Here is a 20,970-nt window from a genome sequence, read left to right on the forward strand (position 1 = left end):
ATCCATCTGTTATTACATTCTTATATGTGGCCTACTTTTTCCATTATAGTTGTTTATGTATTTAGGTCACTTTAAATCTCTTTATGGGGAAATTTCACAACTGACCTCATGTCAGAATTTGTTCTGATTCTTCATCTTTTCAGATTATATCTTCATTTATTTTTTTTCTTACAAAAGTGCCACTCTTATAATGGTATTTTATATTAGGTGGCTTTAGGGATAGAATATTGTTTAAACCAAAGAAATCCAACAAATCTGGAAAGTATCATGCATGAATGTTGTACAAAAAGTTAAATGACCAGTGCAGAAATTAACACATTTACCCTAAAAGTGATTCCACATAACAGTTTGCAAAATTTCCAAGGAAAACAAGGCAACATTCTGTAACATGCCACAATTTTTATTGCAATGTGGTCATTTTTGTGAGGGTGGGGAGTTTGATCTCAAAACAATGTTCCATTTAAGGCTCTTTTATACAGAAATTGCCATCATGACTGATATTCAAAATATTTTAGTGTTGGAAGTCTCACATGGTAAACATAAAACACCTACAGGTTTTCAGTAGTGTACACTCAATGGAAAGGTGTTAGTAACAGTTATTTCTTTTAAGAAGATATGCAGGTAATAAGAATGAACACAGAGGTACTAGGATAAATTGATGACAGTTAAACGTAATTGGCATTCCTTTTGGGGGATTAAATTCATTTTAAAAAGTGCTTTTAATGCATAGTGTTATATTCGTGCTGCCATGTCACAAAAGAAGGCTTGCCAAGGCAGGTGAGGTGTATGAATGCTCCAGCGCCTCACAGAACTACAATCAATTGCAACTATAAATAATACTGAAAAAAGTTCACCATCTGACCAGTGGATAATACTTTCAAGGCATTCAATCTGCTTACCCTTTGCAGTATTCTAGACTATTCACATTGACAATCACATTCATTGTAGGGCTTGCTGCAAGGGAGGCATATAACCAGTTGTTTTGGCTAAAATAAGATAGGAAGGCATTTCTTGGGTTCTACATAAAAGTAACCATATTAGAGTCTAATGGCAATCACTGACAGGCTGCTTAAATGAATGATATCTCCTTCATTCACTGTGTTGGAAGGGCCCAGTGGAAAAGGAAAAAAACAAAAACAAAAACACACCTAATGCTATTCCAATGAACTGAGGTGGAGAAATGAAACCCCCTTAAGATTCAGATGGCACTTGATGGTCACATTATAATGGTTTTCCTTCAAGTGAAACTACTACATTGCCTCCCAATTTCTCTCCAAGTGTTGACCGGTCCTTAATATCATCCAAGCTATTTACTTGCCACTCGTGCTTAACACCTGTAAATTTCTTTTTAATGGCATCTTTAGAGCTAGCATAAATCATCTTGCTTTTTAAGGGTGCACTTTCAGGAGCCCAGAATATAAATACCAGGTCTTCTCTCTTAGACTCTTTTGTTTCTTATGTTGCATCATACAAAGCGGCAATCATTCATGCACCAAGATCTGCTTTGCTTCCTCTACAATTATTTGTCTTTTGTCATCGCTTAAACAGAAGAGAACTACTTTCTTTCTTTTCTTGATCTCCTCTTGTGTAGAAGATTTCCTTACTTTCATATCATTAAAAACTTTGATGACTTCATCCTTCACTGTACCTCCAGATGTCAATTTCAGAGCACGCGTGTTTAGAAAAATTAGGAAGCGAGGGGCAAAGGCCGCACTCGCGGGGTTGGACCCTTCCGCAGCCCGGGCAGCCCAGCCGCGACCTCCGCCTCACACCCCGCGCGCACTCCCGGGCCCTCCAGGCCCCCAAGAATCCAGAGAGAAGCAAAGCCGGGGCAGGCCGGCCGACTGGGAGCAGCCAGGTTGCAGCAGGGCTACAGCTTATCTTCATGTCTTTTAGCATACTATGTAATATTTTCCTGAAAGCCAGAAACAATATATAGAGTAAAAGGACTTTGGTATGATGATTTATAACTGGCTAGGAGTTAGGCTGAGTTTAATATTTTCTGTAGCAATTGGTGCCAGATGTTTCAAATTCCTCTTCTCCTGTTGATTTGGGAATTCTCTTAACACTCTTGCACAGATACAATTTTCATCTTGCAGCTGTTTCAATTATAATCCATCATTATTTTACTGAAAGTTGTTGATGTTACAGCCAAGTGTTTGGAAGTGGAATCTTTAATAATCTTATGATTATTAGTGAGGCTGTTTCCCTGAACTGTGACCTTCAGGATATTTCTTACCTTCCCTACTGCTGCCTTAGGTGAGACAGGAATCCTATGAAGCGACTGCTACGGAAGAAATACCCTTCTCCCAGGGAAAGGCTCAATTTCTTTTTCCTCTCCATGATGAGTAACACATTTATTATAAAGAAAGTTTGGGGTATCTCACAATGATCTCTCTTCTCTGTCTCTCTCCAGAGTCATAAATGGATCGCTCTTAGTCATGAGATAGTTATGAGGTTTCTGGAGCATCAAAGTGTAGGGTCCCTCTAAGACTCTAGCCCCACTGACTCTAGTCCAGAACGAGACTCCAGAAGTTCTCCAATGTTACCATTTAAATGTTGCTCCCAGTTTGTCACACTAGCAGCTTCTTCTCCTGGTAGCAGTTCTCAGCTGTGAGTCTTAATTTGCCTGTCTCTCAAGAGTTTAGGGTGGCTATTTTCCTAATTATCTCAGTTGATGATGGGCCCAAAATGGTAATTTTCAAGTCATTCAGCTTTTCCTTATTGTTAAGATGGAAGTGGTGTGATTGCTTCCAATTTCTCCACATGTTGGAGTTAAAAATCAGAGTTGACTGAGTCTATTTTGATTTATGATAAATTGAATACAATATATATTTTAAAATTTGTGGGAAATATAATAATTTGTTTTTGCCATTTTTTTAGGATTTCTGGAATTGTACATGCTGGCTTTAAAAGGGTACATATGTATGTAGTAAAAATGTGAAAGTTGTCTTGACTCTCAATCCAATGTTCTATGATTTTAAATGTAAATAAATATTTTACAATTCTGATGTTTTTTTTAAAAAAATGCTCCTCTCAGCATTTAGAGCCACAGATAAAAATTAATCATGCTAACATGTTAATAACATTAACAGCTTATTATTCAAATTAAATGTTTTGAAAGTAATGTAATTCTAACATTTTTATGAAAATTTGGCCAACTATTAGTACCCAGTTTTGATGTAATTAAAATTAAAATGATGTATTTATAAAATTATATTTCATACATTTTAAAACGATTTTGAGAGTATATACATTATAATATGTATTCATACAATAAAAATAAATTGCATAAATATTTCTGTACAGACCTTATGTATGTTTTTAATTATTTCAAATCAATAACCTTTTACTTGCATTTATTTTAGTCTTATATTTCTTTAATTTTTGCAGTTTAAGCTATGACTAAACTTCACTTCTTTTCCTATGCTCAGTGACTAATGTTGGCTCCTTGTTACTGTCTAGATTAAACCTAATTTTAATTTAGCTTTCAAAGACTGTAGTAACTCAAAGCTACATACCTTTTTGACATTTTTATTTGACAAAAATTCTTTTTCCATTCTGACAGATATAGTTTATACTACCAATTAGACATGCAAACCTACTAATTATAATGTGATATGTTATATTCCAATAAATGCTATACAAGTAGTCCTTCAAGCAATTAAAAAGCCCAAGTTTGAGTGGGTATACCATTTCTTGGAGGAAATGCCATGTTAACTAAGTTTAAAAAGTAGGTACAGAATATTAAATTGAAGAACAGGGCTCATGAGTGGTCGAAGTGAATAGAACAATGTAAAAAGTCCTAAAAGTTTAGAAGAATCTGGGAAAATAAAAAAGAATAATAATTTGCTCAGTACAGTTAATCATGGCAGATGAGTCAAGAAATGTGAATGACTGAGGATGGAAAAGTAGACAAGGTTCACATAATACCCTTAGTAGGGCACAGAAGGATCTGACATTTCCTTTACGAACATCACTGATTGCCAAGTGTTTTGCCATACACTTGTAATCCCAGCTACTCAGGAGTCTCAGGAGGAGGATTGCAAGTTCAAGGCCAGCCTGGGAAATTCAACAAGACAATATTTCAAAATCAAAAGAGCTGGGAATGTAGCTGAATGGTAGAGAACTCCTGGGTTCAATCCTTCATTTCAAAAAGAAAAGAATATCACTGATTTTGGAGAGGTCTGGCATGGTCAAATTTGAGTTTTGTTTTTTTTTTCTAAACTTTTCTTTTACCTTTATTTATTTTTATGTGGTGCTAAGGATCAAACCCAGTGCCTCACATGTGCTAGGCAAGCACTCTACACGGAGACACAACTCCAGTCCAAGCTTTCTGTTTTAAAAATATATTCTGGCAACAAGAAGAATGGAATAGAGAAGGGAAATATTGGAATCAGAAGGAACACTTAAAAGTCTATGCAGTATCTAGATGACAAACAGCAAGGTATGAGCTAAGGAAATGACATTTGGATGAATGAAACACTTTAGTAACTTAGCAGATCTTGTTGACCTGCCCAAATATTCAGGAATCTACTTCACTGGTTTGATATGCTCACCTCCCAATTTTTACTTGTGTTTCTTCTTGCATTCTCCTCCAGAGAAATGCCTTTACATGAATGGGGAAATTTTGCAGTTTATATTATTCTATGATCTACTAACATGCTAACCCATGTTAACACTGGTACAAAAGTTTAGCTCTTTCAACTCAGAAAGACTAATTCTGTAGTGCAATTTATACTCCCCTGTAGGTCATATTAAACCTATATTAATAAACTAAAAACTATCCAGGCATGATGGTACATGCCTATAATCCCATTGGCTTGGGAAGATGAGGCAGGAGGATTGCAAGTTCAAAGCCAGCCTAAGCAATGTAGTGAGGCACTAAGTAATTTAGCAAGACACTGTCTCTAAATAAAATATAAAATGGGTTGAGGATGTCACTCAATGGTTAAGTGCCTCTGGGTTCAATCTCCAAAACCAATAATAATAATAATAAAACAAAAACTAAAGCATTATTTAAATTCTCCCATGTTATGGACTAAATTTTACACCCCTAAAATTCATATGTTGAAAGAGTAACCCCCTGTTGCTGGCTATATTTGGAGATGGAGTGTTTAGAGAAGTAATTAAGATTAAATAGAATCGTAAGGAGGAGCCCTAATCTGATAGGGCTCTCCCTGTCAGAGGGAGAGACACCAGAACTCACTCCCTGTCTGCACAGGTACAGAGGAAGACCAGAATGCTCCTGTCGGCAGCTAGTGCTCACTAGGAACGGAATTTTCTAACATCTTCATCTTAGACTTCTAAACTCTAGAACTTTGAGAAGATAAATATCTAGTTTTTAAGCCATTATGTCTGTACAAGTTATTAGTTTGATTTTGTTTTGGAAAATTTTAAAAAATTATTAAAATACCGATTGAATATACTTCACAATATATACTATTATTTTAATGTAAAATGTAATGATTTTTCAATTCAAAATGAATTTTTAATTTTTTTACAGAAGCCTGAGAAGACTAATATATTTCTCTTGTGAGTTTCTCCTGATAGAAGTTCCTTAACATATTGCTTACATAAGGATACCTATCCTAATCTCTGGATATAGGGAATTTGCAGTTTATAGAGTGGTTTATTGGAATATTAGGAGGAAAAGCATAGAGACTTCAGTTTTGGGGTTGTGGCATTGAATGTAGATATTGAGAAGAAATTTTGAATTAGTTGCTTTCTAGGTCATTAAGGGTTGTATTGTATTTGTCTAGTCATCTGCTTTCTGGAGTCTCAATCCATCCATCTTCAAGCTAGATAACCCTGATTCTTAATCAGTGGGTATTCTGCTTTCTCTACTAGATTGTAAACATCTTAAGTGCACAAATGCCTTCCACTTATTTCTTTGTTGTGCAGTTCTCCTAATCCTTTGAAGTCAGTTTCTGATCAGTAATACTCTTCGTTTGTTAATCACATAGAAAGTAGTAAAGAGAACACAAGGGAACCCTTCAAATTTTAAATAAAACTGTATGTCTCTTTTTCAAGTTGGAGGAAAAAGGACCCCTAGGGTATTTATGACATTAGTTACATATTTTATCCCTTTCAATTAACTACAGTCATTTGATGAAAAATGTAAGTAATGTGAGTTACTACTATATGTGAGGTATATTATTTAGACAAACTTTGACTTTAGCTATAATTACTCAACTAATTGTGACTCAGCACAAACATAAAAAGTTAACTTTTGTTTTCAAACCATGGGTGTTGTGTGTCTGCAGAGAGCTTATGATACTCAGCTATGACTCTCAAAGTGATCGATATACTCATCTTGGCAATTCATAGAAAATTCTGGAAATTCCTGAACTAAAAATGATGCTTAAAAATTCCACATTGACATCATAGAGGTGGAAATACTCTGATGGAGAAAGAGAAGAGCAGACTGATGTAAAATCATCCATTGAGAAAATGGCATGTTCCATTTGTGAGCAGGACAGGAGCTTGTGCAAAGCCCTTAGAATTTGTCAAGCTTAAACAGGGACAGAAATGGCAATTTCCTTTGGAAGACAGTGTAACTTGGAACGTGAAGGCTATAGTGATGAGGACATTCTATAATATTTATGAAACCATTCTAAAAGACAGAAATTTATCTGAAACTTACATTATAATTCATGTCATGTACAGGCAAAAATCAGGAATGAAGGGATTCTGCAAGACTTTCCTTGGATTTTGCTCACTCTGGGAATTTATCCATTATCGACATGGGCAGCAGCAGTTCAGGCTTCTGTTGTTTTAGATGAAAAATATTGAGGACTTTGTCATATTAAAACCATAGTTTAATTTAAATAAAAGAATTTTATGTTAGAACATACAATGTAAATTTTAAAGGATTAGTAGGTTCTGGTGTCTGATTCTAATTTTGCCTTAAGAAGTGCTTTGTAATTAATTTTGTCCCAGACAGGTGGTGCAATGGGGTATCAGTCTCAGCAAATTTAATGTGAAATACCTACTTCCTGATTTTTCTGGAAGCTGCTTTGGTTGAGATGGCTGGTTGGGCTGGTGCTTGCTGTAGTATAGTCACTGTTTTTTTAAAGAGGACTGCTCTTCATAGGCACCTGCTCAAAATGTACTATGGACTTCTCCTCTCCTTGTCAACACAGCCCAGAAATAACTGCACCAAACTGCGACCCTACCTGAGAATGTCGTTTCTGCTTTCTTTTCACCAAGATGAAATTTTCGTCTTAGATGGCTGAGTTCTTTCCCGCTGCTTGTCAAAAGGATAATATTAAAAGTATTTATGGCAAGAAAAACCTTTTCCTGCTTAAGAGTCTAGACTGCAAATGGACCCAAATTTGGCCATTACCACAGAATGTCTCTTTAATAGTACTAAATAACTTTCTACAAGGACACTATGAGGTGGTTTAAGGCATTAACTGTGTAGTTAATTCATGAGCAAGGGTGTGAGGTTACATATGGCAGTCAATTAATCAGGGTAGGAACCAACAAAAAGGCTACAAACAGAGCTAAACTGTTATCGTTGTTTTTTAATCTCCATTTGTGAAATAGACTAGTCATTTTGTGAAAGAAACTGTTTGCCCTCCACAGGATAGTAAACAGTGAGCAGTCAAGGTTGTAGCAAAAATAGATATTTAGCAAAACAAATTTTCGTGCATTTCTGAAGAGGAATTTCATATGCTCTATTAGCTTCTTATATTCATCTGTACAGAGGAGCCAGTTCTGCAAAGAAGACCTCATCTCTTGGGTGCCCTTGCACCTTGAATAAGGAATTTTAGAGCTCTTTGTAAAGTATTTAGGAAATAAGCAAGTGGGTCTTCATAGATGCCCTTACTGTGAAAGAAAAAAATGAACTTTTAGGAGCTAAGTTTCTTTCAAGTGCATGATAAAGACAATTGTATTCTTTTAACAAGAATTTCTTTAAAAAAAAGAAAGAAAGAAAAGGGAATATTTTCTGAAGACAAATCACCAGTGAAGTTTTGAAGGGTACAGAATGAAGTCCCCTTGACCCTTTTCCCTTGCCGAATTTTTAAAAAATCTGTATGTTGTAGGAACAAAGAGAATAAGTTAAATTTACATCTGTGTCCATGCTGGCGTAGAAACAGACAATAACTTCAAACATCACTTGTTTCAAATAGAGTTGCTAAGAATAATAAGACTCTGTGGTCTTCAGTTATTTGGGCTTCATTCTGTAATATCATTTTAAAAAGTGGAGATAAGTGGTTAGGTTATAGAAAATAACCTATGACAAGAAGACATTTATTAAGAAATACGTAATAACTGGAACCCTGGACAGAGTAATACAAAGTAGATGTACTAGATGAACTCAGCCACATATTTGTATGACATTAACTTCACTAAAACATTTTGCCTCATTTGTGAAATGAATATAGAAAACTCCTAATTTATGTCAAGGTGAAAATGCCACTATTAAGTCTACAAATATGCAGTGAAAGTAAATTAGTGCACAAATGCGTTCAAGTTACTAACATCATCATCTTTACCTGATGATTTTCGGGGCAGACAACTAAAATAACCAGTTGGTAAAGCAAGGATGGATTTGTTTCTCCCTGTAGTAACAGAAATACCACATTGACAGTCTTTAATAGTGCTTCTGCAAGGGAAGTGAAGAGTAAATATTTATAAGGATTAGACTTTGATATATGGTGGATCTTTCACAACAGGAATTCAAAATTCATATTATAACTACTGAGAATTGAGGAACAAAGTGGTTAAGGTTTTCCATGACTCTTCATGAATAATTAGTATTTGATAAGAGAGTAGTTTCCTTGATTGAGTGATCCATTGTGCTGAATGGTCAGTCAGTGGGGCAATCTATTGTTCAGATACTTAGATTTTCAGAAACTTTCTGAAACAGATTTATTGTAATATTTTCTTCATGGACAAGAATTTCCTGGAACAGTAAAGTTATCATGATTTAGACCATTTTTAATAGCACTCTGTGTTTGTGGCACATTCTTATCAGGCAGTTATAATCATCATCAGGTTAAGTAAATGTTATCAAGCATGAGCCGTATTGAGGCCTTCTTCTGCTTTGCACTGTACATATCAACTTTATTTAATTTTAAAGTGACCTATGGTGATATTTTCACCCAAACGTGATGTTTTTATACTTGTTCAATGTCACAAGTCCCATTTCTCTAAAGAAAACAAACACACACAGGAAAAGAAAATAAATACTTGATAAGGCACTAAAATTTTAAAACACATTTTCTGTGTCACTAGTTCATCTAAGGTGAGATTGTATACCTCTGTACAGTTCAACCCAGAAACATAGACTAGCTTGCCACGGCTAGCAACATCTAGGAGATTAAAGATAATGGAAATAGTTCAAGTTTAAAAACAAAATCTGACTCAAGTTCTTAGAAAATGAAGGCATGATTCTAAAATTGACTTAAAATTTCTATCATTATGACAATAGTGGAAAAATAGAGATAAATTAAAAGCTGTAAAGATATATGAATTATTAGTTTTCACACATGAAGAAACATTGCATTCAGTGAGTTAAAGTAACTAAGGTATATACTACAAGAAGTTTCTGCCCATATTTATAAATACAATGTCCTCACCAGACTTGGAAATGGGACTGAACTCTCAGACTTGGACAAGCTCTAAATGTACACAAATCCCAATGACTATTTCACTATCTCATTCAAGTATCTTTTACTTCTTATATTTTAAGAGTTGAGATTTTCCACTTAGAAGACAAAAAGAATTAGAGTGATATAAAGATCAAAAATAGATGTGACATTATTTTAAAGAGATTACTATTTAACAGGAAAATATTTATGTCTTGATTTCATGAGTTTGTTATGTATTTTTATTTATGGTAAATTTATGCAAATTATGGATTAAAATTAATTTTAAAGAGAAAACATGCCCATGAAATGTTTTCTAATTCATTGGTTCAACCTTGACTCATATTCCATTCAGAAAATAAAATTTCTCTGTAACTATAAAAGATAAACATTTTGATTACGAAATGCTAGAAGTGTTTACTACACTAATCTTTTCTGGTGATTATGTAAGCTTATTTTAGAACAAAGGTACCTAAGTAAGATGATAATTACATATCAGCTGATTTGAAGAAAATTCATGAACTATAAAAGAAACACATAAAATGTGAAGTGAAAAGAAAACTTAAAATCTGCTGCTGAATTTGCACATCAAGAGTAAGAATAATTTTAATTTTCTATATTTAGAGATACACTTTGAGAGGAAATCAAAAAGCAATTAGGAATATCACCAAAGTTTTAAAGATCCATTACTTACATGTTCATTATGCAAAAACCAAGAGATGTTCTCTTTGGCACTGCAAAATAATATGCTTTCTTGAGAAATCATAAAAGGAAATATTTTAAAGTTATATGTTTTCCTAATTTTAATATCTGCTCAATATTGTAAATTATTGTTCTTATCGTAAAAGAATGGTTGATCATGAAAAGACTGTCCATCACATGTCTGTGATATCAAACAGATGTCTATTTTTTGATGTCAGAAAGAAATATAGTGAAATTCCACTCTGTAATACTCAAGAATACAAGTAGTATATTTGGTTTTGAGAAACCAAACCAACTAAAATATGGTTCATTCTGCTTTTCATTTTTTTGTGTGTGTATAAATTATATTTCTGTCACTACTAAAAAAATGTATACACTTCTTACATTAACACATTTAATGCAACCTTTTTAAACAAATAGTCTAAAGTACAAATGAAACATATGTTAACTCCAAACTCCTGACACCAAGGGATTTCTTAACTAAAATGGTTTATTGAGCTATGCAAATGCCCACTAGGAAGAAATTTTTTTAAAAAATCCTGGGACAAGTTCCTGCAACTACTAGCAACAGGACTTAGTAAAATTGGAAATATGTCCACCAGACCTAGAGCTAAGAGTGTTTTTAAAAAATTTGAGGACAGGAAAGCTAAACTTGTATTGAACAGAGGAGAAGTGGGGTAGGATAGACATAGGGGTGGTGGATGCTTTAGGATAGGAAGGCAGTCCCTGAGAAGTCATGGTTGTTTCTACATTGATACCGATTGCAGTTCACAGTCAAAGAGGTTTATACGTAAGTAGGGCAGGGTATCCTGGTGGTCTGCAGAGCAGGAATAACACCCTTTTAGGTCCTGTTGGTTTAACCTGAAGCTATAAACTGACTTCCCTGATCTCTTCCTCCTTTCACCCTCTGGTCTTTGTAACTAAATTTAGGAGATCACAGAACTATTGTTTTATCACATACTATTTGCTTTATAAAGTATGTTCTCACATTTTTTATAACATGTTCTCTCTAAGTATCATTTAACTAAATCAAGTTTCATTCATATGCATATTTTAAAGGATAGAAAAATAAGAAAACAGTGGTTTTAAATGTGGAGATCTTCATCTGTAGGTACAAACAAAAGGAGTGATGGGATCCACAAACTATTTGACAACACCTCCCATTTGACTTTTGGAAGAATAATGAAATTCATATATTTACATATAAGCAGTAGAATAAAAAATAAAAATTATTAATAATATTTGTGACAGGTTGGTAGGTATATGGGTGATGTTTCTTTGTACTTTTTAAATGTGTTTCAACATACCTTTCAAGGAATCTGTGGGATTTTGATGACAGTTTTTAAATTTAATTTTGGTTTATTTTTAAAAAAATACAAGCCTTTGACTACTTAGAATTTATATAAAAGATGAAATAAGTAAGTTTCTTAATTGAAAATGGTGGAAGATAGCTTTGGTGGGGAAATTTAGCTAAATACATAAATATTTTTAATATAATGGCAACATTCCCATCTTTTATATTCACTTATTTTAATTTAAAATCCATGACTATACCATTCTACATTTGCACTTGTCATTTTCTACCTAAGTTTTCCATCTTCAGCACTTTAGAAGTGTCCATGTAATTTTTGTGTTTTCTCGCTATGCTCTAATTCATGCTACTCTATAACATTCCTTAACTTCCAATTCCCATTAAAGAAGACAAACAATAAGTGTCTTTCCACTTTTAACACAACTATTGGTAAAAAGAGGTCTGCTCAGGGACAAAAACAAACAAACAAAAGCAAACAAAAAACCCTGAAGGGGCTCTTCCTATTTAGTGAGCTATTTTAGTCAGATAGGTGACCTTAGGGCCAGGAGTCATTTCTGTGGATTTGTGAATGAGTACATTCATTAGGATTTGGTAGCATTCAGAGAACATTTTTAAATTGTTCTCAAATTCCAGTTTATTTTTGCATCCTCTAATTATTTCTGAGCATTTCAAAGTATTTGTGAATTAGATAAATGTCACAAATTCACATCCAGTCTTGATTATTGGTATGGCCTTTTGTTTTCAAAAGAAATTGCATTACAGAGTAAATACACTGCAGTGTTACTTTTACTTTGACAATTGTGAATGTTTTGATTGACTTATTTTCAGATCTTATTTGAGAGTTGTTTTTAATTTCACAATGAAATATTCACAGTCTTATCATGAGAAGCTGAAAATTTAGCTCTATCATTTTCACTTATTTTTGCTTTTGTTATATACTTTTTCCTGGTTTCCAAGTTATGACAACATCACCTCGTGGTTGACTTTTGGAAGCTCATACTCTCAGGCTTTTAGACAACAGGACATTTGGGTTTGGTTTGTCAGTTTTTAAAATATTCTCATAGTGCTTAATCATTCAGTTATTCAACATGGAAATAAATATATAAGAAATAGAGATTTGAGCTACAAAATTCCATCTTAAGAATCAGTTTCTAAGTCAAATATTGTTTTTCTTCTGCCAAAATGAAATTTTATCTTTACTAAATATTCATTAGAAACATTTTAAAATCATTTCCCCGAATTTAATATCCACAATTTTGCCTTTAACAAACTCTTTTTTTGTTCATAGAGTAAGGGTAGCTACATACTTTTATATTTTACTTGCTGCTGTGATTATACATCTTTGTTTAATAGTGCAAAAGTATGTTGAATTCATATGAACAAATAGAATCTGAATTCTAATTCTTATCTGACCACTTCTGGGTGGTAACACTAGAAAATTCATCCAGCTTGTCCTATCTTCTTTTTTATTTATTTATTTATTTTTTATTGTAAACAAATGGGGTACAACTTGTTTCTCTGGCTATACATGAAGTAGAGGCATACCATTTGTGTAATCATACATTTACATAGGGTAATGATATTTGATTCATTCTGTTATCTTTTTTCCCTTTCCCCACCCCTCCCACCCTTCTTTTCCCTCTGTGCAGTCCCTCCTTCCTCCATTCTTGCCTTCCTCCCACACCCTATTAAGTATCATCATTCGCTTATCAGAGAGATCATTTGGCCTTTGGTTTTTGGAGATTGGCTTATCTCACTTAGCATGATATTCTCCAATTTCATCCATTTGCCTGCAAATGCCATAATTTTATTATTCTTTATAGCTGAGTAATATTCCATTGTATATATATACCACAGTTTCTTTATCCAGTCATCAATTGAGGGGCATCTAGGTTGGTTCCACAATCTGGTTATTGTGAATTGAGCAGCTATGAACATTGATGTGGCTGTATCTCTGTAGTATGCTGATTTTAAGTCCTTTGGGTATAGGCCAAGGAGTGGGATAGCTGGGTCAAATGGTGGTTCCATTCCAAGTTTTCTAAGGAATCTCCACACTGCTTTCCAGAGTGGCTGCACTAATTTTCAACCCCACCAGTAATGTATGAGTGTTCCTTTTTCCCCACATCCTCTCCAACACCATTGTTGCTTGATAATCACCATTTTAATTAGGGTGAGATGGAATCCTATCTTCTTTCTTTTTTTTTTTCATTTACTTTGTTTTTATAATTTTCTGAATAGTTATAATCATAGGGCACATTTGATTCACAGGATGAATACGGAAGATAAATGAGATAATGTAGATAAAGCACATTGGCAGAAGGGTCAAGAAACCTGAGTAGTTTATTATGAGTAACTACAATATTAGGTTATTAACTCAAATATAATTTATACTGTGCTTTGTGTCAAGTATTGATAGATACAGTAAAAGATAAGTTATAGTCACACAAAAGGGGAGAGAAGTTCAAAAAGAATAACATTCCTAATTATACTGCAAATTTTTCTAGAGCTCACCATGACTATATGGGGCAGGCAGCCAATGACAAGCAGAATATTCTCATTAATTTTTGCCAGCAACAACAAAATTTCATACTCAACATTTGAGCAATCACTAAGCACTTAGCTTTTAATTTGCCAAATGTTAACTTACAAGTTGATTCATTTTGTTTTCTTCCAGACACTTTGTTTTTATGGAGATGTGCTCACAATCAATCCTTAATTTAACATATTTTAAGCTTGCATGATTTTAGTTGGAAGGACGTAGTTCAGGCCACCTCTTCAGATCCTGGAGAAACTCATGACTCTATTTGGACATATCAGTAGTCTTTTGTTTCTAAGAAGAGGACAAATAAGTTTTAATGCTCAAAAGCAACCTGTTTAAAGTCATTATGTCTAATGCCTACTATGTACAAAGGAAGAAGTTATCCATGATTCTTAATATGATCAACATTTTTGAAACAATGATTATTAGATTTAACAATTGTGATAGTAGGAGAAATGAAGTTGAAAAGGTGTATCCACACAAATATTTTTTCACATTTTAAAAGAACTGTCTTCCTAACTATGACCAATTTCTCATTATGTGGCAATATTAATAGTTAATTCATAGCTTTCAGAAAAATCAATATGCAATGAAATTTGAAACTGAAAACGATACATTCCTCAGCAGACTAGAAGGAATTTCCATATAAGAACTTTTGATAAATGCTTTAGGGTATTATTTTCAAGCTTCTAATTACAGGTTAAAGATCCCTAACCTTCATCAATTCACATAAGAAATTAATAGAGATGTAGTACTGTGATCTCTAAAGATAGCTAAGGAATATGATGAAGCACAAACATTCAACTTCAGTGCAATTAACAGTACAGTAACCTCTAGATTAGGAAAATTTAAAGTCAATAGCTGGGACCACTTGAACGGACAGTGATTGATTTTGCTCACTCTGACCATAGAGGAATGATTGATCTAAGCTTTATTTTGTGCTAGCCTTTTCTCTATTGCAAACCTAATGAGGCATGAGGGGAAAAGTGAAAATGGAAACAATAGATATAGATTGTGTCTGCGTGGAGCCAACAGCAGAGTGATGAAATAAAAAATTAGTCTAACTTGCTTTTTGCTGATAAAAAGCTGCACTGTCAAATTTCTGAAAGCTTCTGCTTTATAACATATTCATTTATTTCAGCAGTTCAAGTCTCTCAAATTAAACAAGTAGGTACTGAGTGCTTCCTATGGACCTAGCATGTTCAGAAGGGATATTTTATTTAATATATTAGGAACATATGTGCATTCTATCCTTTTCTGGGATTTTTTGTTTGATGGTTTGTTTGTTTGTTTTTGGTTTGTTTGGTTTTTGGTGGTGCCAGGGTCTCATACGTGCTAGGTTCTATTGCTGAGCTACATCCCCAACCCACACAAAAGTGTACTCTTAAATCTCTTCTGTGGCTTTGAGTGAATCCTGAATGAAGGGCCATCCATGAGGTTCTCTTAGGGAAAGAAATAAGCCTCAAAACTGCCCCTAAGAACACCTGGTGAGAAAAGTAAATGAAAAATGGTAGCATGCTGTCAGAAAGCACTAAGGTGGAGAAGGGATCTGTCAGGCTTCTTTTTGAAGGGAAAGAAAGTCTGAGTGGACAAGATGAAATTCTATGAACAAGCAGGTGTTACGGCTTAGAAATGACGAGTCCCCTCCAAAGCATTTTTGTGTGAAACAATGCAAGAAAAGTTAGAGGTGAAATGTTTGGGTCAGGAGAGTCTTAATCAGTGTCTTAATCCCCTGAAATGGATTAACTGGGTGGTAACTGAAGGCAGGTAGGTGTAACTGGTGGAGGTGGGTTGATGCAGGTGTGTCCTTGGGCTATATATTTTGTCTGTGTGGGGAATTCTTTCTCTCTCTGCTCTTGGTGGCCATGTCCTGACTTGCTTCCCACTGTCACACTCTTCACCATGATGTTCAGCCTTACCTGGAGCCCTGAGGTATGAATCTGGCTGTTGATGGACTGAGACCTCTGAAACCATGAGCCCCAAAATGAACGTTTCTCCCCTCTAATTGTTCTTGTCAATTCTTTTAGTCACAGGGGCAAAAAAGTTGACTAAAACAGCAGGGGACTGTTTGCACAGGATTGGGCACATGAAACTTGCAGTATTTGGTACCTTTGGGAAGTGGACACTGAAATGGAGCTAAGGGTAGAAAATGTTTTCCTAGGGAGACCTGTGAAAGGAAAGGGATGGATACAGGATTGGACAGGAGTAAATGAAAGTACAATACAGGCCCAGCAAAGTCTCTGCTAGCCCATGAGCAAAGATCCTCAGTTAAAATGTCCTGCACTGGGTAAGAGTGACCGGGCTCTTGTACCACAATCACCCTCGGTCATCAGCCAAGGCCACCCTTAAACAGCACAAGTCCAGCTCAAAAGCAAGCTGAGGCAGACACGAAGGCAGTAATAGCGGCTATCATGAGCTAGCCATGCTCCTCACAGCTGGGCAGTGTGTCCTTCCTTGAAGAGATTCCCTGTCTGCCACAAGCCTCGATGGCAAAGTCGGCAATTTTTTCCCTTTCCTACACATACAGGATATGTTTTTTAGCACATGACCCTGGAGACTAGGTCTGACCCAGGATATAAGAAGGTTTTTCTGAATCTCTTTGGGGTGTTTGGTCTTTGCCCACGGGCAGCATAGGCAGTGGAGGCTGTAGATGGATACCTTTTAGTAAGGAAGCAACGGGATCACCTGTGCATTCCAGGTCCCTTTTCTGTGGCTTTGAAGTCACACCTGAATGCAGGGCCATGGTGAGGTGCTGATATGAGACCAGTGGAAGCATGAAGAGAGCACCACAGAAGTGGGGAGCTCTTTTTGCACACAGTGACTGATTAGACCTGAGCAGTAAGTAAAAGTGAGGAGTCTGGGACACCTCCTGAATTTCTAAGACAAAATATCTGTATGCTCTGAGAACAAGCTTTAAAGAATAAAATAAAATGAAGCTCGCTGCAAATTTCTACCACTCAAAATGGAGAGTTGTCCAATTATCGCAGTCAGATGCTTGATAATATCCCTAAAATCTCCTTCCTGCTATGATTACGCAGCACTGGATCTCAGACTGGTGCCAAGAGTCCAAGAAATTCTGACTATTAAATGTGATTGAAGCATGGGACAAGTCCTAGAATCTCGGTTTCAAAGAAATTAAATGCAGAGAGTAAAATATCAAAAACACAAATGAAAGGAGCCAACAAACAAAAATCACAGCATTCATAATATGGAGTGATAACTGTATTCACTGGCACTGAACTTGAAAGCAAAATAAAATATCCATGGTTAATATCACGTTACATTGTCTTTATTCAACTAAATGTTTGATGAGACCTTAATACATACATTGCATGGCTGAATTACATATGCACATAAGGCATTTTACTCCTTGATCCCAGGATCCTTGTCCAGCATTGTTCCCAAAGAAAACTCACCTCCGACTTCACTCACACATCACAGTCCTGTTCAGTCTACCCTCAAACTTACTCATCCAGCAACGTGGAACCCAAATTTCACCTCCTCAGGGTGTTTCTCACTTCCACCCATGAAATAAACTAGTAATTCATCTCTGTTTCCACAGATATTTACACATAAATAGATTTGAATATAAATGTGGAAATGATATGCATATGGATGTGTATATATATATATATGTATGTATATGTGTATGTGGAAATACATATATGTATATATAGTTTAAAATTCTCAAAAAATTGAGTATTTCCTAGATCTATTAATATGTTGGAGAACTATTAATTATTTAACAATTTCAATTAACTTGAATTCATTGGAGCATGTCACTTGTTCTTATTAAGTATTACAAAATATGAATGAAATGTGTAGAGATAGCAGGGAAGGAGGAAAAGATGACAGAAATAGAAGATGATGTCTTCTTACAGAGTTTGGAAATTTCTTACCCATCACTTAACATATATAAATCCCATTAACCTCTAAGAACCAATGAAAATACAGCTTCCTTTAAAAATAAAATTTTCTTCCTCCATCATTCTATCTTTATTTCCACTATTGCACATTTATATTTATATATGCTAATATTTTTTTACCTATCTAATAATAGTTTCTTGTTGGATTAGATTACACATTCTTTGAAAGAAAATTTATTATAGAATCCATTATTTTATACCACCTGGTACAAGTACTAGTATCAGTAAATAGATGTTTGGTATATACATTCATAAAATATTATTTTTTATATCAGAGATTTTTCCAAGATGAGATGACATATGAAACAAGGTTTTTCAACCCCAGTCCTGTTGATATTTGGGGCTGTCCTGAAGATTTTGTCGTACATGTTGACACTGTGATGGGTCTCCTGTGCATTCTAGGATGTTTAAAATCATCTCTGACCTCTCTCCTCTAGATGCCAGTAGTTCTCAGCTCCCTCCCCAGGACTGTGACAACCATAAATGTCTCCAGGCATTGTGAAATGCTCCCCGGGACAGGTAGTGGGGGAATTGTTGAGAATCACTGATTTAAAAGATGCAACCACACTTTTGAAAATACTTTTAGTTCAGGCAATAATCACTTGTTGACCCTTGTGTCATACAGGAGATACTATCTTAAATAGGAAGTGTAAACAATATGGGGTCTGTGAAATGGCCAATGTGTATTTACCTGAGAAAATATGAGGGAAAGAGAAGCAGAATCTGTATATATTACTGCTGCATAGTCTTTTCATAGTGAATTTCTTGATGGTAACACAAACTCACACAGTATTTTCAGGGTCAAATGAACAGCTAAAGTAAGAAAGCGAATTTACCCATGACCTTTACAAACCATCAGTCAGCATCAAAGTACATATGCTTAAGAACTCAGTACAAAACTTAATATTTTGGGCCTGCATTGTATTTTCATATTTAGTTATTAATGCAATTGTATGACTTAACATCATTTGTCATTTACCTTGCTATTTAAGTTGGTCAGTTTCTGTTATTGGTAATTATGATGACTTATTCTTATTTTTTCAAACACTTATTAAGTATCAAGTTTTTGTGGATTTCATGCCACCCCTACCCCGAAGGTGTTTTAGCAGTACAAAATTAAATGACTATATTCCTTAAAGAACTTATATTTAATCAGAAAAAAGGCATCCTATAAAACAAAAGAATCTTATAATTAACTTAGTTCAATGATACATATAAAATATTATAGAAGGCATTGAATAAATACTTAGCTCAGGCTCTACAACAGTACAGGAGTACCTAAAGGTTTTAAATGAATGAGTTACATAGTTATGGATATGTTACAGATAAAGCCTCAAGACTGGAAGCAAGAAGGACACTTCAGAGCCTTTACACAAGCTGGATAAAATACTTAAGGACTGAAATAGTTGAGGAATTTAAAAAGTAGAGAAAAAAGAACAGAACAGACTAGAGGAATATTTGGAAACAAAGACTAGAATTATATAATGATGTGATGAGAAGTTTTAGAGACAGGATTTAGATTATCTCCTCAGATTCTGGCTTTAGGTGATTAGGTAGTTAGTTGCAAAACTAATTGAGATTGGAAAAGAAGAAGAAAAGCTCTGGGGGAAAAGATAACGGATTTCCTGAATTTCCATCGGCAATAGTGCAAATGGAAGAGGGTTCTCCCTGGTCTGAGTTGAGGGCAGAAATGACAAATATGAAGGTTGGTTCAAGACTCATTTTTATTGTTGCTGTTGTTTTGTCAAGTGGGTGTGGTAGAAGGGTGGAGGTGAGAGAGATTTGAGAGTGACAGTGACAAAGTTCTTCGGGGGTTTAACCAAGGGTCTTAGGATATCTAGAAAAGGGAAATAAGAGAGTCCCTTGTAGACCGAGAAGATACAAGGTCAGTATGAGTTTCTAGAATTGTAATACTGAAAATGAGAAAGGAAAGCAGAATGCTTTGATTTCTTATTGTTATAGTTTAGGTGGTAACAAGATTTATGTTGTCCCCATGCATGTGGGTCACACATGGAGATAAGGTCGTCAGGAATTTTTACAAAATGCTGTTTGCATAAAATATTCACATAAAACTTGAAATTACCTAGAGTTATGGCAGGATTTAGAATAGAAAAGGGATATTTTATGTCACTTTTTTTAATGCCTGGCAAGATCTTCAGTTTTGACGGAGTAGGAAAATTATATGGGAAGTATATTGAAAGAAGACAATATTTCTGATGCTTATTCCCTCAGAAGAGGGAGAAAGATTTTGAATTTGCACTCAGCATTGATAAGCTAGTAAAGGAATTGCTTGAAGAAAATAAATATTCTCTATTTGAAAGAGTGACAAGCTTCTCAAAGTCTGAGCATTGATGGGAAGAATCAAAGCTAAAGTGATACTTGCTCACTGATAAAGACAAACAATGATTTCACTCTATCACTTTTACTTTAATGCTCTTTGTGTCTTCTACACAAGGAGCCTAAGACAAAACATTCTTTAAGACCAACACTAAAAATCAAATTTTCCTGATTGAAAAAGCAAAGTATATGTAGGGAGAAAATGTGTCATAAATAATAGAGACAAAGCCAAAGTTTCATGGTGCAGTTTTCTCATAAACCACTTAAATTAGGAGTTCTTATGAAGATCGCCAAAACTCTATTCAGGCACGTTTCTCTGTGTAACAGTGATGAGATCCCGCTCTAGTCATAAACTTGTTTTAAGATCCTGAGGATCAATATACCTTTGAAATTTTGGGAACATTTCAAGGTATGGTAATCAAAATGAAGACACTGATCAGAGGAAGCACTATAGGAATTAACGTATGTAGGGAAAGCAACTCAGATCAGATTAGAGCTAACTTTCTAACTAAATCAGATAGTGAATCCATGTCTATAAAGTCTTTTAATAACAAA

At 34.8% G+C, this 20,970-nt stretch overlaps 1 pseudogene; it reads right to left on the minus strand.

The window, feature by feature from the left end:
• Nucleotides 1-1,221: 1,221 nt before the first annotated feature.
• Nucleotides 1,222-1,655, minus strand: LOC124978081 (cofilin-2-like; annotated as a pseudogene).
• Nucleotides 1,656-20,970: the final 19,315 nt, after the last annotated feature.

The sequence above is a fragment of the Sciurus carolinensis genome, chromosome 2, assembly GCF_902686445.1.
Source record: "Sciurus carolinensis chromosome 2, mSciCar1.2, whole genome shotgun sequence".
Lineage (NCBI taxonomy): Eukaryota > Metazoa > Chordata > Mammalia > Rodentia > Sciuridae > Sciurus > Sciurus carolinensis.